Below are 15,955 nucleotides of genomic sequence, written 5' to 3'. Positions count from 1 at the left end.
AAATGTTTCTTCTAAATATGTGTTGGTTTAAAATATAGTGGGAAGGGAGTGGGAGGCAGGGAAGAAATGCAAATTCTCTATTAGGTGATGTACTACCAATAACTGTGCTATATATGATGTGTTTTTGCAGAGTGCACATTTCACACAGTGCATTATTCATTACACATACGGTGGTATTAGCTAGGAAATTGAGATCAGGTAAATAACACCAGGAAGTAATGACTGTTGACATTACATGTACAGTAATCTGTTTTCCCGGAACAAACTGCAAATGTATTCTGTTTGGAATTAATACAGTATTTTAAATTTTATCCATAAAAATGACTTATGAAATTGAATCCATTAGGTTAATAGAATATCACAATCATTATTCCAAACTTATTTATATTGCAATCAGTAGAATGGGATGTCTCTTCCGAATAGGGAAACGAATGTGAATGCCAAAGATTTTCTCTTATTTAATTTTAATAATGGTAAATCATATGTGACGTGTATTTTTCATATTTATGCTAGTAAGTAAATTCTACCCGAGAAAATAGAAGAGGAGAAAGTCACATTAAAACTTGCCAACTGTTTCTCTCAGATGGTTTTAGGTCTTTTTGTTTCCACAATGAAATGATCAGCATTAAGGCATGGTCCCTAAAGGAGGGTCGGGTATGGCAAGGAGTGATGAGCGAGGGAAGACTCATGGCATGCCATTCATTGCTTAAACCATTTCAGAAGAGCCTTGTATTTCATCAGGATATTTATTAAGTCTAGAGATTCCATTCAAGACTTTGGAAGATACTGGAATGGCAATTCCTTTTGGGAGCAATGTTCCAAAAGGTTGGGTGGGGGCTTCCCTGGTGGTCTAGTGGTTGAGTCTGCCTTGCAATGCAGGAGACATGGGTTCCATCTCTGTTCCAGGAAGATTCCACTTGCCACAGGGCAACTAAGCCCATGCACCCCAGAGCCCATGGTCCACAACAAGAGAAGCCACTGCAGTGAGAAGGCTGGGCACCTCAACTAGAGAGTAACTCCCATTCTCTACAACTAGAGAAAGCCCAAGTGCAGCAATGAAGACCCAGTGCAGCCAGTAAATAAATAAATCTTTAAAAAAACAGTTAAAAAAAAAAGGTTGTGTGGGATCTTGTTGGCTTCATTGCCTATAGAAATTAGCCAATCAGCAGGCTTGAAATTTTACTAAGCTAGCCATCCCTTTGGTTTGTATTATCACCCCCATAGGATGGCCCAATTAAAATATTCTGCCACTTACAACTGGTGCTTAGCATGTTTCTTAATCTGTATGTGCCTCAGTTTCCTCATCTGTATAAAATGGAGAGAATAAGATTACCTACATCACCGGCTTGTGATGAATAGATGTGTAAATAAATATGCCTTTCCCATCAAGGCAAGGCATGATTAATTTATCATATTGTCCAATCTCACTCCTAAAGGCATCATTTCAGAGACAATAGTCAGAAAGAATGAATTAAATTGGAGACCTTCAATATGGTGTTGTGTCCTCCATAGGAAGAATAGAGGGTTCAGGGAACAAGAGGTAGAATCAGGAAAGGTCCCATTAACCATCACTTCCAGTGACCTACTGGAGGATTTTTTGTTTCTTGTCCCTGCAACTAAGCTTCACAATGTTAGAGACCCTGGTCCCCAAAGGGGTTATAACAAGAATCCCATCGACCTACAAGCTATAACTGACACTTAGTCCTCCTGGGTTCCTTGTGTTCAATGACAAGCAGCCAAGAAAACTCACCATCCTGTCAGGCGTAATTGACCTCAATCTGCAAGAAGACAGAGGGATAACGTTCCCTAATGAGAACAGAGAAGAATGTGTGTGGCACTCAGATGCCCACCTGGGTCCCTCTGCCCAACTATTCCCCAATCCATTATAATTACGAATGAACACGTGCATAACCTCAGTCTGAGAAGTGTATGACTTATTAGGAGTTCTGATTGTTAAAGGATGAGTGTTTGGGTTAAACTACTAGATAAGCCACTGATACCTACCAAGATAAAAGCTGAGGATAAGAGGAATTTAGAATGAATAGTGGAAGAGGGAGGCATTGAATACTAGTGGCCATCCAAGACCAACTGAAGTGGGGGTTGGGAGGCTGTAGCTTATGCCACCAGTCTCCCTCTTCTTAGGCCTGCAAGAGCCTAGGATAGGCTTCTCTCTGAACATGTGTGGAGGTGTGGATCAGTGTGACAAGAGGGCTGGACTGTGGCCGACCTACAGATGTGTTACTCATCCTTCTTTCAGAAGGACTCATTGCCCAACTATGAGTTGGGTTGGTCTCAGCTTTTGAGCCGAGGTCATGCTCTTCTTGTGCAGCCTCTGGCCAATGACTGAGCAAGGCAGTGACACAAGAGCCTAGGCACGTCTGCCCAAACTAGGGCTCCCCAGATCCCTCTGGAATGTTTGCTCCATAATTTCCCTGTGGGACTGGCAGAAACTTTCTCAGATCTGCACTGAGTCTCATGGCTCGCCCGACTTCAATTCTGCTTCCTCCCTCTTCCTTTACAGATGTCAATTCCCACTAAATCTCACTGTTTGCTTCCTGACAACCCATCCTTCTTGCTTTCGAGTTTTCTGTGAGGCCAGCTGCTTCTGAGTGGTGTGGCATGTGATATGACCAGTGATTCCCAAGGCCACGGGCCCACTTCTCTGTGGTGGGGTGAGATGTTGGATGCCATATTGTGTGCAATTTCATACTGGCACATCAAGCATTCCATAAGCCCCTGAGTAGTGGTCCTGGCCAAGGTTCCTGCAGATAGGAAAGGTAAGGCCACACCCCTCAAATAGATATCTATCCTATGAGAATGAACTGCTGGCCCTTCCAAGATGGATGTGGTAAACTTGCTAATGGCTAAAAAGTGGCTCATTGGTCTCTTTGGGGAATAGTCCTCTGCTGTGCATGCTAGGACAGATGATAGGGGAGGCTGTCCCCGATTTGTTGAAAGAAATAGAAAAATGATCGCCAACCCTCTCCACTCCCCAGCAATGAGTCTAAGTGATATAGCTTAACCACCAGCAGCCAGTGGTTTGTAATTATTATAACAACAGGCAAGATTAACCCTTGGTGATGGACAGGGAAGAGTCGGACATGACTGAGTGACTAAACTGAACTGAGGCAAGATTAAAGTGGCAATCAAGTGGGCCTGATCAGTAGACAGCTAGAGTTGGCTAATAACACACACCATCTCTGAAAAATAAAAATAAAACACAGCATCCCTAGACACAAAATAGATACACAGAGTATTTCTTCATGGAGAGAATAAAATAAAAAGAGTAAGAATAAATGAGCTACTACCTTAATTATGAGTTTACACCAACTTCTGGGGGCCCTGCTAGGGTGTTCAGTCCCATATTCGAAGAATGTGGCTCCAAACCAACAAATTCTGCCTTGTCTGGTCTTGAGATAAAGCACCTCTTGATGAAGCACCTTCAGGATCCAGTCCTGTGGGGACTCCCCTGACTCCTGGCAGTAGGTGCTGCCTAAGTCTTCCATTTCCTTCAGGGTATAGTCCCCTTCCTTCCCTATGAGGTCCAGCTTCTTGGAAGGATAATGTTGCTTATAGGCCTATGACTTTGTGAGAGACCTCTGTGCTGTCTCTCATACAGAGAAGTACCAGCTGTTGTTAGGCAAGAGGGGGCCACTTCTTCAGGCTCAGAAATTTGAGAGAAGACTGCAGAGTCTACACCTTCAGGAGGATCCACTTAGCCATCCCCATCCCATGTGTCTGGGGTGCTGAGTCTTCTCAACTAGGACCTTGATGTTGACAGAACATTCCTGTCTCAGCTGAGCATTTAATGATCCTTGAAATTCAGTCACCTTGATCTAATCCTGACTTAGATCTTTACCTTTTTAAACACTCCCCATTTCTTGAAATGGGAGCTTCCTTGTGAGCTAGAGACTGTTGGGTTCTCGTATACAGGTTTGAATTGTTATTCGCTTTTTATTGTCTGCTTTTTAGGGCATCAAAGTCACTTAATAACAAGCACCAGATTCTGTTTTATTTATAATTCTCCCATACATTTCAAATGCCTGATCATTCCGAGGTAGTGCATCCGCTCCACTGCCACATGCTTCCTTGTTCAGTCATGTCTGACTCTTTGCGACCCCATGGAAAGCAGCCTACCAGGCTCCTCTGTCAATGGAATTTTCCAGGCAAGAGTACTGGAGTGGGTTTCCATTTCCTTCTCCAGGGGATCTTCCCAACCCAGGGATCAAACCCAGGTCTCCCGTGTTTCAGGCAGACGCTTTACCATCTGAGCCACCAGGGAAGATAAAACACCACAGGTGAAAGCTTAATACAGTCACCTCTTAGCAGGAAGAGGGTCTTCACTGCCAGTCAAGTGGTGAGGGATCTGGTCTCCAACCTCTGTCAGCCTGTTTTCTTGAACCAGTTCTGTTATCATGATCATGTAATGGGTTGGGGTCATCCCTGGTGGCCCAGTGGTTAAGAATATGCCTTCTGATGCATGGAATGTAGGTTTGATCCTTAGGGAATTAAGATCAAACATGCTGCTGTGTCACTAAGACCATGTGCCACAGCTACTGAGCCCATGTGCTCTAGAGCCCAAGCTCCACAACTAGGGAGAAGCCTGTGTGCCGCAGCTAAGCTCCTGCATGCTGCACCCATGACCTGACACAGCCAAAAATGGTACCTAAATAAGTAAAGAATAAGAAGAATAAATAATTGATAGCAATCCTTCAAAAAAATGTTACAGGTTGGACTATCAGAGAAGCAGGTATTGAGACGGAGTTAGGTGTGCAAAAGGTTTGCTAGGTGTGTGGTCAGGCCACTCAAGATGGCTGTTCTCTTGCTCTCTGTGCATACCCTGTTCGACCAGTCCCCATTTCACTTACATCCTACTCACATGAATGTGCTTGTTCCTTGCCCCAGCGAGTGATTGTTCTAATCGTTAAGCCAAAATGACTCCACCTGCTAGTTTATTAAAGGGAAACACCTGCCCTTGTGATGGTTATTAACCTGAGCGGCTGTGAGGGACCTGACTGAGCTGCTGGTTCCCCTGGTAACTGATGCGCCTACCCGACATCGCCTCGCCCGTCTCCCCCAGTAGCCAAGATGGCTGCCATGCCCAGTCTACTGCACATGGTGCAGCTGTCACTCCAGGACTTTTTGCTTCAGCCAGGTGAGATCCCCTGTCCAACAAGCCATTGATTGCTCTGCCTCTGCCAAGTCTCTGTCTTCAGTCTCAGGCTGGGCAACCACAAACCTCGCAGACCTGTGGGTGCAGTCCAACATGAGGGAATAACGCCTGTGAAGGAATAGGGAAGAAGAAGCAGGGGGAGTCATCAGACTGTGATGTTCACCTGATAGGGCTTCTGCTGGCCCAAGGGGTGGGGCTTTCTGGAACAAAGATTACTTAGTAAATAAATCCTAAAATGAAAGTGTTAGTCACTCAGTTGTGTCTGACTCTTTGCAGCCTGGGCCCATGGACTGCAGCATGCCAGGCTTCCCTGTCCTTCACCGTCTCCCAGAGCTTACTCAAACTCATGTCCATAGAGTTGGTGATGCCATCCAACCATATCATCCTCTGTCGTCCCCTTCTCCTGCCTCCAATCTTTCCCAGCATCAGGGTCTTTTCTAGTGAGTCTGCTCTTTGCATCAGGTGTCCAAAGTATTGGAGCTTCAGCTTCAGTAGTGCAAGAGATATTCTGCATTCAAAGGAAGCTGAGGGCTTGGTTGCCTGTGTGGTAGGAGATGAGGTAAGGCTTATTTTAGGAGAAGGGAAATATTTAAAAGACAATAGGCTGTGGAAAACTGCCTTGGCTAACTGATTATGTGGAGGGTGGAACTCTTTGGATAGAAAATTTGTGAGTATTTTCATTTTGTACAGTGTAAGGCAGTACCTCTTCTCTGTCCTCACCACTACTTCCTAAGTTATGCCTCTGGGATTTTTTTTTCCACTCCCACATTTCATTCATTTGTTCAATAGACACCACTCTATTTCAGTTATGGAAATGATTAAGAGAGAATCTGCCCATGGTCTATTAGGGAAGATTTTATATATATATATATATATATATATATATATATATATATATATATATATATATATATAACTGTAGTGAAAGAGGTAAGCACTACTGAGATGGGAAAACAGAGGTGGAGTCTCTAACCCAATCCTGAGGGGTGAGAGCAGTCAGAGAAGGCTTCCCAGAGGAAATGATGCCACTTTAGTCTTAAAGACAGAGAATGAGTTAGTCAAGCATAAAAGTGAGGGGAAGGAAATTCCAGGCAGATGGAGAAGCATGTTCAAAATCATAGACACATGAAAAGACATTTCAAACACAGAAATTTTAAGTAGTTGAATATGATTGGGTCTTAGTGGATATTTATGATGAAGTGGAGACTAGAGTGAAGGGGTAGTAAACAAGAAGACTGGAGAAATGGGCAGGAGACAAGATCATGAAGGACTTTTAAAAGGATAAACCACGGTGATATACTCCTCTTTTTAAAAACAAATAATTTATTTTGGCTGCATCTGGTCTTAGTTGCATTATGTGAGATCTTTTGTTGTGACATGTGGGCTTCTGTCTAGTTGTGACATGTGGGCTTAGTAATTGTGGCATGTGGGCTTAGTTGCCCCATGGCCTGTGGGATTTTAGTTCCCTGACCAGGGATCAAACCCACATCCCTTGCATTGGAAGGCAGATCCTTATGCCAAAGGGTAAAGGGGACCTTGAGGCTGAGGACTGATGAGATTAGAAAAATCATTATGGCCATAGTGCAGAGGGTGAATTACAGGGATTAAAAACTAAAAAGAGGAGGCAGTCCTAAGATGGTGGAGGAATAGGACGGGGAGACTACTTTCTCCCCCACAAATTCATCAAAAGAACATTTGAATGCTGAGTAAATTCCACAAAACAACTTCTGAATGCTGGCAGAGGGCATCAGGCACCTAGAAAAGCAGCCCATTGTCTTCGAAAGGAGGTAGGAAAAAACATAAAAGACAAAAAGAGAGACAAAAGAGGTAGGGACGGAGCTCCGTCCTGGGAGTTCAGTTCAGTCGCTCAGTCATGTCCGACTCTTTGCGACCCCATGAATCGCAGCACGCGAGGCCTCCCTGTCCATCACCAACTCCCGGAGTTCACTCAGACTCACATCCATCGAGTCAGTGATGCCATCTGGCCATCTCATCCTCTGTCGTCCCCTTCTCCTCCTGCCTCCAATCCCTTCCAGCATCAGAGTCTTTTCCAGAGTCAACTCTTTGCATGAGGTGGCCAAAGTACTGGAGCTTCAGCTTTAGCATCATTCCTTCCAAAGAAATCCCAGGGCTGATCTCCTTCAGAATGGACTGGTTGGATCTCCTTGCAGTCCAAAGGACTCTCAAGAGTCTTCTCCAACATCACAGTTCAAAAGCATCAATTCTTCGGTGCTCAGCCTTCTTCACAGTCCAACTCTCACATCCATACATGACCACAGGAAAAACCATAGCCTTGACTAGACGGACCTTTGTTGGCAAAGTAATGTCTCTGCTTTTGAATATACTATCTAGGTTGGTCATAACTTTTCTCCCAAGGAGTAAGCATCTTTTAATTTCATGACTGCAGTTACCATCTGCAGTGATTTTGGAGCCCCCTCAAAATAAAGTCAGCCACTGTTTCCACTGTTTCCCCATCTATTTCCCATGAAGTGATGGGATTGGATGCCATGATCTTTGTTTTCTGAATGTTGAGCTTTAAGCCAACTTTTTCACTCTCCACTTTCACTTTCATCAGGAGGCTTTTAGTTCCTCTTCACTTTCTGCCATAAGGGTGGTGTCATCTGCATATCTGAGGTTATTGGTATTTCTCCTGGCAACCTTGATTCCAGCTTGTGGTTCTTCCAGCCCAGCGTTTCTTATGATGTACTCTGCATATAAGTTAAATAAGCAAGGTGATAATATACAGCCTTGATGTACTCCTTTTCCTATTTGAAACCAGTCTGTTGTTCCATGTCCAGTTCTAACTGTTGCTTCCTGACCTGCATACAGATATCTCAAGAGGCAGGTCCTAGGAAGTGAGTCATAAAAAAGAGAGGTTTCCAAACACCAGGAAACACTCTCACTGCCAAGTCTGTGGCAAGCCTTGCAACCACAGAGGGCAACATAACCAGGAGGAACAATAAATAAATAATTAAACCCCACAGATTACGTGCCCAGTGGTAACTCTCCCAGCAGAGAAGCAGCGCAGATGCCTGCGTCTGCCACTAGCAAGCGGGGGCTGGGCAGGGAGGCGCAGGCTGCATTGCTTAGAGTAAGGACCAGGCCTGAATGTCCTGAGGGCAATCTGAGGGAACTAAGTTGGGATAGCAACCTAGACTGTGGGATAGCTACTGTGTGAAAAGCCCTAATCTAAGATGCCGCCAGGCCAGCTCACAGAACAAAGGACTGACTAGAGCTACACAAAAAGACCTAACCTAAGTGGCTCAGATGGTAAAGCATCCACTTTCAACGTGGGAGACCTGGGTTTGATCCCTGGGTCAGGAAGATTCCCTGGAGAAGGAAATAGCAACCCACTCCAGTACTTTTACCTGAAAAATCCCATGGACGGAGGAGCCTGGTAGGCTACAGTCCATGAGGTTGCAAAGAGTTGGACACCACTGAGCAACTTCACTTTCACTTTCAAGACACCGTCAGGCCTGCTCATAGAACAAAGGACTGAGCAGAGCTATCCAGCTGCAGGCTGGCCCATCCCCCCCACTCCAGTGACAGGCAGGCAAGGGCAGCCAAAGCTGGAAGCAGGCAATCATGGCCCCAGAGAGGCATTATCTACCAAACTGCAAGCAGGCTTCGTTGCTAACTAAGACTTCTTGGGATTCTGGATGGTCAACATCCACCTGAGAAGGTGCACCAGTTGTACACCCAGAAAACTGAGCAACAGGGATGGGGGAGGCGATAAGTTGTAGCAACCATGCTTGCCAAACACCTGGTCACCTGAGCTGCTCAGACCTGGGAAGGGCACAAAACACAGGCCCAACCGAGTCTGCGCCTCTGAGGACTACCTGAGTGCCTGAACCCGAGCAACTTAGACCTGGGAAGTGCATACAATCCAGGGCTGGCCACAGACAGTTTCTGGCAGAGCAACCTAGAGCCTAAGCAGTGTAGACAGGGAAAGCACAAATGCCGTGAGTTGGGGCAAACCCAGTGTGGCTGAGACACTGCGAGCACATGCCATTGTTATTTGTTTGCAGCGTCTCTCCCTCCCCATAGCGTGACTGAACAAGTGAGCCTAAAAAAGTGTCCACCATCGCCCCCTTGCGTCAGGGCGGAAATTAGATACTGAAGAGACCAGCAAACAGAAGAAGCTAAAACAGAGCAAACATCCCTGGACGTGACAGGTGCAATAGATTAAAACCCTGTAGTTAGTACTGACTACATAGGAAGGGACCTATATAGATCTTGAGAAATATAAGCCGGATCAAGGAACTATCCAAAAATGAACTGACCCCACACTGCCCACAACACCACCAGAGAAAGTCCTAGATATATTTTTACTATTTTTACTATCATTCTTTATTAAAAATTTTTTTTAAATTTTTAAGCCCTCTATTACTCCTTTAATTTTCATTTTTATAACCTACTATTACTTTGCAAAAAATAGAGACCCTATTTTTTAAAGCAAACTTCATATATATACATATTTAAAATAATTTTTGTGACTTTTTTTCTTTAGTATTGTATTTTTGAAAATCCAACCTCTACTCTAGATTTTTAATCTTTGCTTTTTGGTATTTGTTATCAATTTTGTACCTTTAAGAATCCAATCTTCAGTACCTACTTTTACTTGGAAGCGAGATTACTGGCTTGACTGCTGTCTCCCGCTTTGGACTCTCCTTTTTCTCCACCAGGTCGCCTCTATCTCCTCCCTCTCCCTTCTCTTCTCTACCCAACTCTGTGAATCTCTTTGTGTGTGCCGGATGGTGGAGAACACTTAGGGAACTGGTTACTGGCTGGATCTGTCTTTCTCCTTTTGACCCCCCCACCCCCCGCCTTTATCCTTCTGGTCAACCCTGTTTCCTTCCTCCCTCTTCTCTTTTCTGTGTAATGCCATGAACATCTCTGAGTGGTCCAGAGTGTGGAGCGCACATAAGGAAGTGATTACTGGCTAGGTTGTTCTCTCCTCTTTTGATTCTACCTCATCTCATCCTGGTCACCTCATTCTCCCTCCTCCCTCTTCTCTTCTCCATGTAACTCTGTGAACCTCTCTGGGTGTCCCTCACTGTGGAGAAACTTTTCATCTTTAACCTAGATGTTTTATCAACAGTGCTGTACAGATGGAGAAGTCTTGAGGCTACTGTAAAAATAAGACTGAAAACCAAAAGCAGGAGGCTTAAGTCCAAATCCTAGGAACACCAGAGAACTCCTGACTCCAGGAAACATTAACTGACAGCAGCTCATCAAATGCCTCCATACCTACACTGAAACCAAGCACCACCCAAGGGCCAACAAGTTCCAGAGCAAGACATACCATGCAAATTCTCCAGCAACACAGGAACATAGCCCTGAACTTCAATATACAGGCTGCCCAAAGTCACTCCAAACCCACTGACATCTCATAACTCATTACTGGACACTTCATTGCACTCCAGAGAGAAGAAATCCAGCTCTACCCACCAGAACACCGACACAAGCTTCCCTAACCAGGAAACCCTGACAACCCACCCATACAACCCCACCCACAGTGAGGAAACTCCACAATAAAGAGAACTCCATAAACTGCCAGAATACGGAAAGGCCACCCCAAACACAGCAATATAAACAAGATGAAGAGACAGAGGAATACCCAGTAGGTAAAGGAACAGGATACATGCCCACCAAACCAAACAAAAGAGGAAGAGACAGGGAGTCTACCTGATAAAGAATTCCACTATAAGAAATTTCACTATAATGATAATGAAAATGACCCAAAATCTTGAAAACAAAATGGAATCACAGATAAGTAGCCTGGAGACAAGGACTGAGAAGATGCAAGAAAGATTTAACAAAGACCTAGAAGAAATAAAAAAAAAAGAGTCAATATATAATGAATAATGCAATAAATGAGATCAAAAATACTCTGGAGGGAACAAATAGTAGAATAATGGAGGCAGAAGATAGGATTAGTGAGGTAGAAGATAGAATGGTAGAAATAAATGAATTAGAGAGGAAAAAAGAAAAACTAATTAAAAGAAATGAGGACAATCTCAGAGACCTCTGGGACAATGTTAAACGCTCCAACATTCGAATCATAGGAGTCCCAGAAGAAGAAGACAAAAAGAAAGACCATGAGAAAATACTTGAGGAGATAATAGTTGAAAACTTCCCTAAAATGGGAAAAGAAATAACCACCCAAGTCTGAGAAACCCAGAGAGTCCCAAACAGGATAAACCCAAGGTGAAACACCCCAAGACACATATTAATCAAATTAACAAAGATCAAACACAAAGAACAAATATTAAAAGCAGCAAGGGAAAAACAACAAATAACACACAAAGGGATTCCCATGAGGATAACAGCTGATCTTTCAATAGAAACTCTTCGGGCCAGGAGGGAATGGCAGGACATACTTAAAGTGATGAAAGAAAATAACCTACAGCCCAGATTACTGTACCCAGCAAGGATCTCATTCAAATATGAAGGAAAAATCAAAAGCTTTACAGACAAGCAAAAGCTGAGAGAATACAGCACCACCAAACCAGCTCTCCAACAAATGCTAAAGGATCTTCTCCAGACAGGAAACACAAAAAGGGAGTATAAATTTGAACCCCAAACAATAAAGTAAATGGCAACTGGATCATACTTATCAATAATTACCTTAAATGTAAATGGATTGAATGCCCCAACCAAAACACAAAGACTGGCTGAATGGATACAAAAACAAGACCCCTATATATGTTGTATACAAGAGACCCACCTCAAAACAAGGGACACATAAACTGAAAGTAAAGGGCTAGAAAAAGATATTCCACACAAATAGAGACCAAAAGAAAGCAGGAGTAGCAATATTCATATCAGATAAAATAGACTTTAAAACAAAGGCTGTGAAAAGAGACAAAGAAGGACACTACATAATGATCAGAGGATCAAACCAAGAAGATATAACAATTATAAATATATATGCACCCAACATAGGAGCACCACAATATGTAAGACAAATGCTAAGAAGTATGAAAGGGGAAATTAACAATAACACAATAATAGCGGGAGACTTTAATACCCCACTCACAGCTATGGATAGATCAACTAAACTTAACAAGGAAACACAAACTTTAAATGATACAATAGACCAGTTAGACCTAATTGATATCTATAGGACATTTCACCCCAAAACAATGAATTTCACCTCTTTCTCAAGTGCACATGGAATCTTTTTCCAGATAGATCACATCCTGGGCCATCTAGCCTTGGTAAATTCAAAAAAACTGAAATCATTCCAAGCATCTTTTCTGACCACAATGCAGTAAGATTAGATCTCAATTACAGGAGGAAAAACTAGTAAAAATTGCAACATATGGAGGCTGAACAACATGCTGCTGAAAAACCAACAAATCACAGAAGAAATAAAAATATGCATAGAAATGAATGAAAATGAAAACACAACAACCCAAAACCTGTGGGATACTGTAAAAGCAGTGCTAAGGGGAAAGTTCATAGCAATACAGACATACCTCAAGAAACAAGAAAAAAGTCAAATAAATAACCTAACTCTACACCTAACAACTAGAAAAGGAAGAAATAAAGAACCCCAGGGTTAGTGGAAGGAAAGAAATCTTAAAAATTAGGGCAGAAATAAATGCAAAAGAAGCAAAAGAGACCATAGCAAAAATCAACAAAGCCAAAAGCTGGTTCTTTGAAAGGATAAATAAAATTAACAAACCATTAGCCAGACTCATCAAGAAACAAAGGGAGAAAAATCAAATCAGTAAAATTAGAAATGAAAATGGAGAGATCACAACAGACAACATAGAAATACAAAGGATCATAAATGACTACTATCAGCAATTATATGCCAATAAAATGGACAACGTGGAAGAAATGGACAAATTCTTAGAAAGTACAACTTTCCAAAACTGAACCAGGAAGAAATAGAAAATCTTAACAGACCCATCACAAGCACGGAAATTGAAACTGTAATCAGAAATCTTCCAGTAAACAAAAGCCCAGGTCCAGACGGCTTCACAGCTGAATTCTACCAAAAATTTAGAGAAGAGCTAACACCTATCCTACTCAAACTCTTCCAGAAAATTGCAGAGGAAGGTAAACTTCCAAACTCATTCTATGAGGCCACCGTCACCCTAATCCCAAAACCTGACAAAGATGCCACAAAAAAAGAAACCACAGGCCAATATCACTGATGAACATAGATGCAAAAATCCTTAACAAAATTCTAGTAATCAGAATCCAACAACACATTAAAAAGATCATACACCATGACCAAGTGGGCTTTATCCGAGGGATGCAAGGATTCTTCAATATCTGCAAATCAATCAATGTAATACACCACATTAACAAATTGAAAATAAAGGCCATATGATTATCTCAATAGATTCAGAGAAAGCCTTTGACAAAATTCAACATCCATTTATGATAAAAACTCTCCAGAAAGCAGGAATAGAAGGAACATACCTCAACATAATAAAAGCTATATATGACAAACCCACAGTGAACATTGTCCTCATTGGTGAAAAATTGAAAGCATTTCCCCTAAAGTCAGGACCAAGACAAGGGTGCCCACTTTCACCACTACTCTTCAACATAGTTTTGGAAGTTTTGGCCACAGCAATCAGAGCAGAAAAAGAAATAAAAGGAATCCAAATTGGAAAAGAAGAAGTAAAACTCTCACTGTTTGCAGATGACATGATCCTCTACATAGAAAACCCTAAAGACTCCACCAGAAAATTACTAGAGCTAATCAATGAATATAGTAAAGTCGCAGGATATAAAATCAACACACAGAAATCCCTTGCATTCCTATACACTAATAATGAGAAAATAGAGAAATTAAGGAAACAATTCCATTCACCATTGCAATGGAAAGAATAAAATACTTAGGAATATATCTACCTAAAGAAACAAAAGGCCTATATATAGAAAACTATAAAACACTGGTGAAAGAAATCAAAGAGGACACTAATAGATGGAGAAATATACCATGTTCATGGATCGGAAGAATCAATATAGTGAAAATGAGTATACTACTCAAAACAATCTATAGATTAAATGCAATCCCTATCAAGCTACCAATGGTATTTTTCACAGAGCTAGAACAAATAATTTCACAATTTGTATGGAAATACAAAAAACTTCGAATAGCCAAAGCAATCTTGATAAAGAAGAATGGAACTGGAGGAATCAACCTTCCTGACTTTGGGCTCTACTACAAAGCCACAGTCATGAAGACAGTATGGTACTGGCACAAAGACAGAAATATAGATCAATGGAACAAAATAAAAAGCCCAGAGATAAACCCATGCACCTATGGACACCTTATCTTTGACAAAGGAGGCAAGAATATACAATGGAGAAAAGACAATCTCTTTAACAAGTGGTGCTGGGAAAACTGGTCAACCACTTGTAAAAGAGTGAAACTAGAACACTTTCTAACACCATACACAAAAATAAACTCAAAATGGATTAAAAATCTAAAAGTAAGACCAGAAACTATAAACTCCTAGCAGAGAACATAGGCAAAACACTCTCAGACATAAATCACAGCAGGATCCTCTATGACCCACCTCCTAGAATATTGGAAATAGAAAGAAAAATAAACAAATGGGATCTAATTACAATTAAAAGCTTCTGCACAACAAAGGAAACTATAAGCAAGGTGAAAAGACAGCCTTCAGAATGGGAGAAAATAATAGCAAATGAAGCAACTGACAAATAATCTCAAAAATATACAAGCAACACCTACAGCTCAATTCCAGAAAATAAATGACCCAATCAAAAAATGGGCCAAAGAATGAAACAGACATTTCTCCAAAGAAGACATACAGATGGCTAACAAACACATGAAAAGATGCTCAACATTGCTCATAATCAGAGAAATGCAAATCAAAACCACAATGAGGTACCATTTCATGCCAGTCAGAATGGCTGCTATCAAAAAGTCTACAAGCAATAAATGCTGGAGAGGATGTGGAGAAAAGTGAACCCTCTTACACTGTTGGTGGGAATGCAAACTAGTACAGCCATTCGGGAGAACAGTGTGGAAATCCCTGAAAAAACTGGAAATAGAATTGCCATACGACCCAGCAATCCCACTGCTGGGCATACATACTAAGGGAACCACAATTTAAAGAGACGTATGTACCCCAATGTTCATTGCAGCCCTGTTTATAATAGCCAGGACTTGGAAGCAACCTAGATGTCCATCAGCAGATGAATGGATAAGAAAGCTGTGGTACATATACACAATGGAGTATTACTCAGCCATTACAAAGAATACATTTGAATCAGTTCTAATGAGGTGGATGAAACTGGAGCCAATTATACAGAGTGAAGTAAGCCAGAAAGAAAAACACCAATACAGTATACTAACACATATATATGGGATTTAGAAATGTGGTAATGATAACCTTGTATGCGAGACAGCAAAAGAGACACAGATGTATAGAACAGTCTTTTGGACTCTGTGGGAGAGGGCGAGGGTGGGATGATTTGGGAGAATGGCATTGAAACATGTATAATATCATATGTGAAACAAATCACCAGTCCAGGTTCGATGCATGATACAGGATGCTCGGGGCTGGTGTGCTGGGATGACCTAGAGGGATAGTATGGGGAGGGAGGTGGGAGGGGAGTTCAGGATGGGGAACACGTGCACACCCATAGTGGATTCATGTTGATGTATGGCAAAACCAATACAATATTGTAAAGTAATTAGCCTCCAATTAAAATAAATAAATTTATATTATACTAAAACAAAACAAACTAAAGAGTGTAGGAAAAACTGAGAGACTCTTG

The sequence above is a fragment of the Ovis aries genome, chromosome X, assembly GCF_016772045.2.
Source record: "Ovis aries strain OAR_USU_Benz2616 breed Rambouillet chromosome X, ARS-UI_Ramb_v3.0, whole genome shotgun sequence".
Lineage (NCBI taxonomy): Eukaryota > Metazoa > Chordata > Mammalia > Artiodactyla > Bovidae > Ovis > Ovis aries.
The sequence above is the reverse complement of the archived record's forward strand: the minus strand, read 5'-3'. Positions refer to the sequence as shown.